Source organism: Balearica regulorum, chromosome 1 (genome assembly GCF_011004875.1).
Source record: "Balearica regulorum gibbericeps isolate bBalReg1 chromosome 1, bBalReg1.pri, whole genome shotgun sequence".
NCBI classification, from domain to species: domain Eukaryota; kingdom Metazoa; phylum Chordata; class Aves; order Gruiformes; family Gruidae; genus Balearica; species Balearica regulorum.
In genome coordinates, this window is record NC_046184.1 from 138,283,588 (window position 1) to 138,296,400 (window position 12,813).

A 12,813-nucleotide genomic window follows, 5' to 3' on the forward strand; every position below is an offset into this window, starting at 1 on the left:
TCTATGCAAATAAACCCTGAGTACTGAGAGGGAAGGTGAGTTTTATTCACACTGTTTGGTTTTGATTTTAACTCAAGTACTGAAAAACACTCAGGAGAAAATTTATCTCTCTGTCTTTCTTCGGGGCAGAAAAAGTTCAAAGCGAGCATGTGAGGTCTCCAATGACTCCTTGAGCAAAGTTATGAGAGAATTAGCCTTCCCGGTAGCTTAAAGGTAAAAAAAACAAGAAGAAAATCCCTTCCTCTTACACATTTTATCACGCATTTAACCTTCTTCATAAATTATTTAGAAACGTGCCAATTAATAGTTTATCTTTTAAAACATTCTTATCTAGATTTTTTTGAACAAATAGAGAATTGTGTGGGCATTCATCCATCTTTTTATTACTTTTTTTCCCACATTAGGGAGTGCTATACATTTCCACACCCAGAACAAATGGTCCCATTTGCTGTGGGATTTGCTCTCAGCTGGGACACAGACTGTGGTATGTCTGTCTTTACTACCAAAAAGATGTCTGTTTTAGAGCAGGGGAATCAGTGTGCATCAGTGTACCTCAGCGAGTTCAGCACTGAACTTCACAATGAGAGGTGACCTTACCCAAGGATTTTAGGATGAAAACTAGAAAGATTTGTTTCCTTGAGGGGAAGGGGGGGGGGGAGGAAAAAAGAAAAAAAATCTCTTAGTTATAACAACAGCAAAATACCCCTCTTTTGTGGGGAGTGGTGGCATCGAAGGTAGATCAGAAACAGAGGGAGGAAAAAAGATAGGCCTTTTGAGTCATCTTGTACACCACTGCATCTTGACTCTCACGATGTGCCCATTTAATGGATTCCATAATTTTAAAATAAAGCCATGTTTTCAACAAGTGTATATTGCTATGAATCCCCTGCAGCCCATGGAGATATGGTACTTACAGTAGTCGAAACCTTGACCTTTTAACCTTTTGCCTTTGTCTATCTATATCACTGCTCTTCCCTTTTTAACTGTCTATGAAAACACAATAAAATGAATTTTTTTATAGCATTTAATTAATGTTTATGTTGACACCCCCCAAAAAAAGCCTGAATGCTCAGGATTTATTCACATATAGGATTTATTCAACATTTAGGGTTTATTAATTTTATCATTAAAACTTAATGGCTACTAGAACTAAGTCTGTACCTGAAGGGACATGCCTATGTAATTAAACTGGCAAACCCTCTTGCTGGAGGTGATCCTTGTGCCGCAGAAAGGGTTCTGTTTCCAGCGTATTTAAGGTAAACTAGCAAAACGCTTTAGCATAGATCAGCTTTTTGCTTCAGTCTTAAAGCAAAGCCTCCATAAAACTTTTAAACTTGAATAAAAAGGAAGAGAAAAGGGATATTAGTGATATCCAAGTTTGGTTGCTGTCGTGTAAGTCAAGTAAAAAGGAATTACACCTACTCTGGGTGGAACGGTGATTCAGATTGTTCACCTTTAAGTTGAAGAGCATCTAAAAGGAAATTTGGTTCTCTTTCTAAGTGGATGTGTGTGGGAGACTGACATTAACACCTTGCACTGAAGAAACTATTCTCTCCGTCTCTTTTCACAGCTGACTAAACACAAACAGCCCTGGTTTAACAAAGAACCACAGACGGCCGGACTGATTATAGCCCACGTTGAATGAGGAGCTTGATTCAACAAGGTAAATGAAGGTCAGATTAATCACGGATCATATTTCCCCTACCCACCAAAGCCCTTAAATTACATTGTACATGTCATTGTGCTACAATTCTAGAACGTCAGCCCAAAGCCTGGATTCTCCACCAGCCTCAGTAGCCCTTGGAGCAGACCCTGCTGACTTTGAGGTCCATACCCAGGTCACCTCACCTCCATGAGCAGTCAGTGTAAAAATACATTACAAGAGCAAGAGAACAACACAGTTTTAAAGGTTTCAGTATCTCTTTCTTAGCTACATTTCAGAGCCATATTAACCACAATGTGAAAGATTCCTTTATTTAACAGGACAGGTATGTACTTTAAAAGATCACTTTACAGTTACCTTTGATAGACGTTCTAGCAGCTTGGGTCAACTAATTTGGGCTCCAAGTCAGAAGTAAAGGCTAGCATAAATTTCTAATTTCCCTGCTCCGGTATTGCTTTAAGATAACCCTATCTGTTCCACTACATTGTTTCCCAATTACTCTACGAGGTTTGACTGCATTTAAGGAGATAAGGACCTCAGGAAAAGCTCTTGACATTCAAGACTTTAAGCCAAATATTTTTATTAAGATTTTTCTCACACCATGAATATTAAATATTTATAGCCATACTGGGCCAAGAAGGCAGCAGCACTCAGGTGCTTCAGCTGGGTTATTTCTATAAAGTTGGCAGACCTTCTGACTATTTTAATGACAGTCTAACTCCGTTCACTTAACATGATTCGGAAAAAAATATTACGAGTGGCCATTAAAACTCTATTTCTCTGTTTCCCAAATCTGCCTCTGATGCCTTTGTCTGACTCTGCAGTGTTCAGGGTAGATACATCTGTATGTTTTCTTGGCAGGCTCTTTGTGTACATTACTCATTTAAATCAGAATGGAAATTTAACTTCAGGCTAACAAATGTAGGGAAAGTTTGAGGGAAAAGGATGGAAGCCTCTAACATGACCATTATAAAGGTTTTTAAAATATTTACTGAAGTTCCTTTGGTTTGGCCTAAAATCATCACATATTAAGTGTATCAAAAAGAGTCCAGCGATGACCACAATGAAGGTTTTTGGTTTGTTGGTTTGGTTTTTTTTTAATGAAAAATATAATATAAAATTCAGGATTTCCACTGTGCATTTTGGAGCTGGTCTTTTGGAAGTACTTACTTGCCTAGGAGTAGAGGAAGGGAAGAGAAAGAGGCCAGAGAAAATGAAACATAAGCAGAAGGTTGAGCATGGCCAGCTTTCAAATCAGGATGGTTTAAGGTGCATGAAGAGACAGGAGTCAGGTTTGCAGCCAGGATATGAATGAATGACTTAAAAAAATAACATGAAGTGCAGAACATAATAACTCTCTCCAAAAGTGAGCTGACAAAAAAATACAGGGAAGATAAGTGGGATGTGTCAGAGGTAAAAACAATAATTATGAGAAGGCTGGGAGACTCTTAGTTGGCAGAATTTTCTAGGACAATTTTGATTTGCAGACATCCTTTCAGTGGCTGTAGGCATTTCCTGCTTTGGCTGCAGTTTACTCAGATGTGTAATGGAAACAGGAAAAGATACTCGATGAAGTTAAATGCAGTCTTTTGAAAAGTGTGAATATAAGTGTGCATAAACCATGGGCTGCTTTTAAAGTCCAATGGAAAAATGCATAAATTCAGGAAATGGTATAAACTGGCATAACTCTATTTGATGGCAATATAGGTGAGTATTTGGCTCTTTTTTGCTCATGTTGTGCCAAGACTTTCACACTCTCAGGGTGATTTTATTAATATACTGCTAGCTATTTATTGAACTCCACCTGGCAAGGTTCAATTACTTCTTCAGAGATGCTGAAAGTCTTGAGTCGAGACTGGAAGCAATATACCTGGGAGGCTTTCAGAATTGGCCAGAACATGTTTTGCACTGTAGAAGACCAGACAGACCCTTTGTGTTCATCTTAAATAAAGCTGATGTCTTGCATTTTGTTTCATAGTTCCACGCGTAATGACCTTGATGCGTTAAAGTGCAAGACTACTAATGAGAAATACTATGAAGAGCTGGAGACTAGAAATCATATGTGGAACAAAACCACTTTGGGGCTATGTAAGTCTCTTTGGATGAGGACTACTGCTTTTATTTTTATTTAATTAACACCTAGCATGCTTAGACCTGGCGCTGCGGCTGCAGCATTTATCAGTTTTCACCACTCAAATAATATCACACAACGTGTGCGCGCATGAGACTTCTAGCCGCATCTTAAACAAGTACCTAACTTGGAGCAATAAAAGTAAATCCAAGTAGATGAATGGAAATAGCTATGTGTTTCTGAGTGCTGCCAGAGCAGAGCGATTGAGGAAGGAGGTCTTGCCAGCCCTCTGAACTCATGAATTCTCAGGTTGGTCCCTACGGACAGGGCACACACTGGGACAGGAAGGGATGAATATGGGAAACTCCTGACCCGTTGTTGAGCCAGGACACTCCTCCTGGGCCTCCGCAGCACGGAGTGAAGGAGGAAGCTGAATGAGGTGATACCAATCCCCATCAGTCCCCACCTACGCAGCATTTATAGGAAAGCTTATTTCCCAGAAGACAAGGTTTTATCTGAGATTGCAATACTAACTTAGAACCACATCATGATTTAATTAAAAAGCTTGTACTACATGGAATTAATATGGAAAGGATTGAAACCTGGGTCACTTATGGATACAAAATGGAGTTATTATTAGAAACATATAAAAAAAGCCTGGCTTTTTTAGTGGGCTTACTAGAGAGTGGCTCCATCTGATGAAAGATCATTCTAGACACTGACATCACATCTGTGCTAATAATGCCTGCAGATGACAGAGAAGTTGTCAGGGTAGTAAATAAGGAAAAAAAAGTTACCTGTGCTGTGCCAGCTGAATGGCTTATTTAGGTTGTTGCAACTAACATGATGCATTTTAATAAAAGTAAATAGAAAATAATACACATGGAGCAAAATCGCACGTCCTGGTTTGAGGATGGGAGACCGTTTTGGCAAGCCGTCATGCAGGGAGGTGTTTAGTAATCTGTGGTAATCGCCTCGAGGTGAATGCTCGCAGAAACTCCATGGACAAGAAAGCAAATGTCCCGCAGGCATCTGTGGGTATCTTGGATCTTGGAGGTAGAGAACCGGGTACCAAACAGAGAAGCAGCTGTGCCCATACATGTAACGCTGAGTGTAAAATGTTATGTCCAAGCAGGATAGTTGCTTTTCAGGAGGAAATTGGAAATTTGAGAAAAAGATAAAAACACAGTAAAATGAAGTAAAAACTACAAGGCAAGTCTCATTATATGCGAGGAATTAAGCTTACAATTTTAGAAGAGAAGATCACTATGGGTAGGCATTTAAACACTGAACAGCTATTTGGTGGTGTGAGCTTTTTGACCTTTCCATAAAGGCGTAATAAAATCTCATCACTGGGAAGTGGAGTTTGAGAAATGGAACTTCAGAATAAGATGTAATAAGATGAGTAACTCCTGGTATCATCATTCTACTGGACGCTCCATTCTGCCATCGTGGTTTTGCGCGTCAAGAAATTATGAGAAATTTATGTCCAGCCACATTTTCAAATTTGACTTTAGTTTATGGAAGAATGTCTGCATGTTCTGATTGAACAAAGACAAAGAAGCCAACAAAACTAGCTAAGAACTACCTCTGTATTCATTAAACAGCATTGGTCCTTATCTGCTTGTTGATTTTAGGTTAGTGATCATACCAAGCAGTTAACGCAAAGGATCACACAACTGCAGGAATCAAAAAACCTAAAAGTAAACATAAATGAAGCCTACAATAATATTCTATTACAAATCCATTACTGGTCCAAACTAAAATATTCATTTAATGAACAGAAATACCTAACCACATTAACTGTTTGGATATATTTTGGCTTGCTTTGTGTTAAGCATATTTCACACCTCAAAGGAATCCATCAACTGTTTACTTCAGAATGCCAGGCTTATTATGTCCACTGTTTTTATACCAGCCTATGAAATCTGTTTGTCTTTTACATTTTAAGGAAATAGAGAGAGTTTCATAAACACCATATGCACTACTGAAGACAAAACTTTCCACATTATTAGGAGTCTTTGTTTCTTGCTGTTGAAACAGATCTTGGGTTTAGATGGGTCAAAATTTAAAAAAAAAAAAACAAACCACCCCTCCCTAGAAATGTATTGAGGATGGACTAACCATTGTAATATAACTTTTGTGGAGGCGTATGAGAATTTCTTTTTAAGGTATGAGCCAGCTAGTAAGCCATTTACCCTTTTAGCAGAACAGTCACTATGAAAAAGGTTGAGCCGATATGGTAGATACTAGTTCATATGTTAACGTGTGACATGGTATTCAACTTTTTAGTATCTGCATGCATCTAAATAAAAGGTATGAAGCTAATGTGGTATTTCATTCACTGCTGGGAGCCGGGTTGCTGGAGGAAGTAGCTTTAGCAATAATAACGTAGAGAATAGGCTGTACTGGTGATGCCAGCAGGTGCGTTACCTGCCCAGCATCACCCAGCTCCCCTGTGTCCCTACTATATCTGCTCCTGATGGGAGACATAAGATCCACATACACCTAAAATTCCTGGTTTTGAAATTTACACCGCCATTAGGCACTGTGCTGGTTTTGACTGGGATAGAGTTAATTTTCTTCATAGCTGCTGTGGGGCTGTGTTTTGGATTTGTGTTGGACACAGCGTTGGTAACACAGGGATGTTTTCGTTACTGCTGAGCAGTGCTCACACAGAGCCAAGGCCTTTGCTGCTTCTCACACCACCCCACCAGCGAGTGGGCTGGGGGTGCACAAGGAGTTGGGAGGGGACACAGCTGGGACAGCTGACCCCAACTGACCCAAGGGATATCCCAGACCATATGATGTCATGCTCAGCATATAAGGAGCCGGGGGAAGAAGAAGGAAGAGGAGAACATTGGGAGTGATGGCGTTTGTCCTCTCAAGTACCTGTTACACGTGACGGAGCCCTGCTTTCCTGGGGATGGCTGAACACCTGCCTGCCCATGAGAAGTGGTGAATGAATTCCTTGTCTTGCTTTGCTTGTGTGCGCAGCTTTTGCTTTACCTGTTAAACTGTCTTTATCTCAACCCGCGAGTTTTCTCACTTTTACCTTTCCGATTCTCTCCCCCACCCCACCATGGGGGGTGTGAGCGAGCGGCTGCGTGGGGCTTGGCTGCCGGCTGGGGTTGAACCACAATAAGCACCTTCAGTGAGAGTTGGATAAGTTGGTTGACTCTTCCTCTAGCCAAATGCTGATTTAAATTCTTTGGATATTAACCTGACTTCTAAGATGAAAATGACTTGAGTCAGCACCATGACTGTTTCTATAATTGTGCATGGGGACGAAAAAGATAAAAGATAATTCTTCAAATAAAGTACTCCTGTGATTGCTGCGTGTGCCGTTATTGTGGTTTGATAGTCTGTATTTTCGTGAACAATAAAATACGGAATTTGACGTAGTAAAATACAGAAAAATCTGCCCTTGAAAGTTATAACTGGTTAGATTTCTTTAGCTTGGTGAGGAGGGTTAAAGAGAAACTAAATACCTGTGTGTGCGTGAGTGTATGCACGTGCACGCGCCTGTGTGCGCCTGTGATGGTAGGGGACCCGTGTGTTAACATTTCCGATAGAGGGGTATTTATCTAACAAACCACAGTCAGACAAATCTCTGCTTTAAATAGGACTGTGACCATAAGATAAGGCACGTAAAAAAGCTATCTTGCTATCTGGTACTATCAGGGCAGAAACATTAAATTCTTACAATGAATGGCTCCAGCAAACACATTCTTAGCAAAACACGGTGTCAGAGAGCCAGAGCCAGAAGAACTTAGAATAAAAATAAGAGGCACAGTTTAGGTAGTGAGGTTAATTAACCACTGAAACTACTTAATCAAGTGTAGTTGAGTCTTCAGAACTTGAAATTTCTAATCAGGATGTACAGTGTTCTCTACAATATATCCTAGCTTAACTCAGGATTATGAGCTTATGGTAAGAATCTATGGGGAGAGTCTGATCTTTCTATGGTATGACCTTTTGGCCCTAAAAGTGTCCAAATTATTTATTTGAAATAATGCTGGCATTATTTGAAATAATTTATGGACTGTGGCCAGTGTCTGAGCACTGCATCAGAGTATTCCCCCAGCCTAGCTTGGCGGAACCTTCTCTCATGTCCTGGTTTGTGATGCTTTGCTGAACTCACAGAAAGGGGTTGATCTCATCTTGTGATGTGGAGAAGCAACCCAACCAAAACTTCAGATGTTCCAGTATATGTCTCTTTTTGAGAGAAAGTGCTGTATTATCTTCATCAAACATAGGCATCAAGAAGGAAGCAACTTGCTGGCCCTGAGTGGGAGAGAGGACTCGATGACCTCCAGAGGTCCCTTCCAGCCAACATTTTTATGCATCTGTGAGTTTGCTTGCTCAGTATTTCTTAAAATATATACATTCTCAGGCCCGTCAGGAAATCTGAGTACAGTCACTGAAGTGGTTTTTTTGTTGCTTATAACCTCCAGGAGCAGAAGTTAGTCTTACATAATTAGCACTTTACACGACATTCCCAAGTAAGATAATTCAGACTTTGGTGACAAAAGTTTGGCAGTTTCCTTCACACTTATGTGGAGCTTCCTCATACAGTCCTGGAAAATTTCAGACATTCCTGACATGAATGGTGGGTATGGGTTTTTATAAACTCTGGAGATACAGAGTTAAAAAAAATTATTAATGATGTGTCTAATTCTGGACATGAAAATTATAAAAAAGTTTACTTTGAAGTTCATACTTGGCACTGTTTTTAAGTTTTTCCTATTAAAGTTGGTTTTAATGTTTTGTTGAAAACAAGAACTAACTTTTCCTGCCTATAAATACAGTTATGAAAATATTTAAAATGAAATTTTACAGTACAAATAAATAGCTGGCACAGCATTGTACTTTCAGCATCTGTATTCCCATTTTTGCTTTGTGTGTCCTTATACTCACCGAGTAGAACAACAACCAATGTGGTCATTCTTTGATGGGCAGATCTTCCACAAAGCACAATCAAATTCATGGGGTTTTTTATCATTCTTATTTAATAAACCCACTAGTTTTAGAATGGATTAAGTAGGAAATCAAAGGCAAAACAGGACACATTCTTGCATGAGGAAACACGAAGGTTATTAACTTAACTCCATACTAAAATAAAGACAGTGAATCATATGTCAGAAAGAAATACAAATAGTAGGACTTTTCTGTAATTGTCAAAAAATATTTTCTTTTTTATGTCTGCGCGTATGTAAAACTCTCGCTTTTTTTAATATCCATGAGACTACTAAAGGTGCCTCGGAAAATAAATCATGTGGGAACCTCAGTACTGGCTGCTGCAGAGCCCAGAGGAGGTTTGGACAATGCTTTGGAAAAGTGAAGTGTTGTGGAAAATATTACAGTGTTGTGGAAGAAGTAATAGTTTATTAAACATAAGGGCTGCAAAATGAAATTATGTGTGGTCTGGCAAATGTTTTCTTTTTAAAGTTATGCATCCTGCTCATCCAAAAATATGCTAGAAGAACCCAGAGCTAGTTGAGGACCAGCAGCTGTACATGCCTGCTGAGCACAACAGTCAGAGGGAGTTAATGCAGATCTGCCCTTAGCACCTCTCTGATGCAGATTACAGCCATTTTTTTCCCTACAAGTAGAATAACAGTGATAAAGAAACCATTTTTAGAGAAATACTGTATATCTTGTAGGATTTATTTTAGAAAGAGTTACCATTATCTACTGCTCTGTGAAAAAACTGAAATTACGTTCTTAGATGACATGCAGTCCCAACACCAACGCTTTGTGTTATTACCTTGTTTCAGCACAACGATCTGTGCCCCAAAGCACGCGCACGTACTGTTGGTGTCCATTGACCTCAGGCTTCTATCGCTGGCGCTGCGACCACAGACCCTCTAAAGTAAAACCAGAAACTGGGGCCGCTGTGAGCACTCGCCCCCTAAATCGCAAGTCCGAAGTCCGAGCCCACGGGGAGAGCATGTAAAACAAATCCGTAGCGGTGGTATGGCACTTAGCACGCGGTCCGTTTGTATCTTTGGGAGCTGATAGCACTATGGCAGAAGAGCAGGAAACGTTCTTTATTCCTGTAGCTCTTAGTGAATCAATGAGTGTCACCAGAGTCCTTTGCAAAAGCTACTCTTACTTAAATGCTGGTTGCTGTGAATGTGCGTTGGTCTGTTAAGTCAAAACATTTTGTGTTAAGTAATTTTCAATTTATAATTGGAAAAATTTGCCCCTAAAATTCCATAAAGAAAAAAAGATGTGGCCCTTGTTTTGTTTTGAACAAACTTGTACAAAATAGTAAAAAAAAAAAAAATTCAGACGCCTTCGTTGCAGGTTTGTGTAGATCTTCACAATGACTATACTACAGCAAAGCCAGTTGGTGTGCTGGTGCAACTGAATTTTTAACACTTCATTAAACAAATAGGAACATGTGACGAAATGAAAGGAACGACACATTTCCAGAGCCCAAATTCCAGAGTGAGAGCTCCTTGGGGTACCTCACCAGCAGAGCAAGCAGTCTGTTCCTTATTTCTTGACCTCTCCAGCACAAACGGCTGCGGTAGGAGTTTGAGATGAAAATCTGATAAAAACTAAATGAGGGCAGAAGGGGATTCTGAAGTGGAAGAACTGCTCTTCAGAGCCTAAAGGGGAACCCTAAATAATTGGCATAAATGGCTGATGTGTCTGAAGACAGCAGGTGCTGAGTGGGCTAGATATATATCATTCCCTAAATAAAATACATGTCAAGAAATAAAATTAGGCTGTCATCCTGAAAGTATATTCTTCTAGTGTTGGTATTAAAAAGCCAGCTATCTTTTCTGTCATCCAGTGTTAATAAAAAATGATTACATTCATGAGCAAAATAATAAAAAATATCCAAAACTTTTAGACAAGCTTCAGCTTCTTTATCTCTGCTTTGCAAAAGCCAATTGTTTCAAAGCTGCAAATGTAAATGCACCACCTCTGACTTCAGCTAAGTCATTTAGTCAGATTAAGTAACATCGTAGCTGAATTGCAAATCTTACATCTTTTTCCAGAAGTGAAGACTTTATAAAAGAAATACGAGAGGGTTTTGAGATGGCTGTTGTCATCTGCTGTTGACACCAGCTTAGGCTTGGCACTGCAAAACATTCTAAACTAGCACAGCAATCCTTTATGTATTGCATTGAAAAAGGATTTTCCTCAGTAGGAAGACAAAGAAAGAATTCAGCAATTCCCTTCTAGACTTATTTGCCCTCTTTATCACTGAATAACTGATGAAGATAGTTGAACAAAATCATCTCCAGCTGAAGCTTCAAGAGTGAAGACAAAATGGCAAAATTTTCTTTAAAAGAAAGAGTAGCTTCTTTTTGGTTAAGCAACGCTTAAAGAATATCGGTGGGATCCTAGAGGGTGCGTTTAGCCTCGTTATGAACTGCGATGCTTTGGGGTCTTTGCAGGCAGTTCTGGCTGCAGGCGTTGGCCGCTGGCGCCTTGCTTGCTCAAGAGGGATAAGGAAAATTCAGCCAGCATTTCGATGCTACGCCCCCAGCTACAGCTGAAAATGAATGGGAATGGCCACGGCCGTGTGGTGACCCACTCTTGTGCACAAAATTCTGAGCACCGCTTGATCCTATTACAATCACAGATGTCTCTACAGAAATGACATCACTCCAAACATATTGGTGACAGTCCTGTTGACAAAGGCCTCATGCTTGTGATAACCTGGACACACCCTTGCAGATGGGACTGCCTCTCCAGTCTGCCCTGTCTTCTTCAGCATTGTGCGTGTTCATTTGTGTAAGAGTTTGGGACAGTTTTAACACAGATCTAAGGCTTGAGTGCATGAGACGATAGAAAACTTTCTTTTGCCCTTTACTTCAGAGACATTTAAAACTAAATATAACAAAACATTATCATAGAATGATAGACTGGTTTGGATTGGAAGGGACCTTAAAGACCATCTAGTTCCAACCACCCCTGCCATGGGCAGGGACACCCTCCACTAGACCAGGTTGCCCAAAGCCCCATCCAACCTGGCCTTGAACACCTCCAGGGAGGGGGCATCCATAGCTTCACTGGGCATTCAAGCTGTTGCAATCAACAATTTTGTAATCATCAGTCATTGTAGCAATGGAATTCAAGACGCAATGAGAGACATTTTTCCAACACCAAATTATCACAATTTAGGCAAGGAAAAAGAGTAACTACGCTATGTTTCCCTAAATCCCCTGTCACAGTGGTTTGGGTTGTGGCCAGTCAATTCATTTAAGCATACTGTGTGAATCTGAACAGGGTTGCAGGCCCATCTTTAGGAAGAATTTTTTTGTTTCTTTAAGTAAAATTTTGGTTTCAGTGCATTAGAAAGACACATTATGGTGGCAAATTGTTAGTGTCCTTCATTCGTCTGTTTTTCAGATAGTTATAATGTTGCACGCAGGTAATTATACCTAGCTATTCTGCCCCTTTATGATTCACTAGTTCCTGCACTACTTTCTTGTTGCAAACCTACATGTTTTACAGATGGTAGTCAGCTAGATTTCATATCATTTCTTTGTATTAATTTCAAGTCTTTCTTTCCATTTTCTGTACGGTGAAACTGTAAACATCTTTCATTTTATACCAGTTTTAGATCTAATAAAAACATGGAGCAAAAAGGCTATTGTTATAAAATTAATGAAAAGAGATCTCCCTGTAGATAGCAATGAAGTGGAAGAAATTAACATAAAACTCTCACGAAAGGAATAATTTTACTGTACAAAACATCAATTTTTCAGCACCTACAATTGTAATAGCACTTCAGAGTACAAGCCCAAAGAGTTTACTATTTCATTTCAGATGCGCTGCAATGTAGAGCTTGCTTCCAAGAGGAAAAGCCTTTTGAGGGATGCAGTTAGGTGACATGTTACTCACTGATGCCAGGGGGGTCAGGTTGCACGCTGAAGTTCAGCAGCCTGTCGGCTTTTTGCAGATAAGCTCTGTTGGAAAAATTGAATTTTAGGTTGCTAACCTTTGCCTTGCTCTGCCACAGCAGTAATAATGTAGCACACCTGGATAACATTTTGAGAGATGAAGACTAATGAAGAAGCAGAAATGAAGGGTGAATTTTTCTGAGCTGGGG

General features: G+C 39.8%; 1 long non-coding RNA gene across 1 annotated transcript; it reads left to right on the forward strand.

Annotated features, from left to right (window-relative positions):
- The first annotated feature begins 1,266 nt into the window (after positions 1–1,266).
- Positions 1,267–10,500, forward strand: LOC142605306 (uncharacterized). Its single transcript, XR_012839004.1, has 3 exons — positions 1,267–1,663; positions 7,994–8,085; positions 9,515–10,500. It is a non-coding gene; the product is annotated as an uncharacterized LOC142605306 (long non-coding RNA).
- Positions 10,501–12,813: the final 2,313 nt, after the last annotated feature.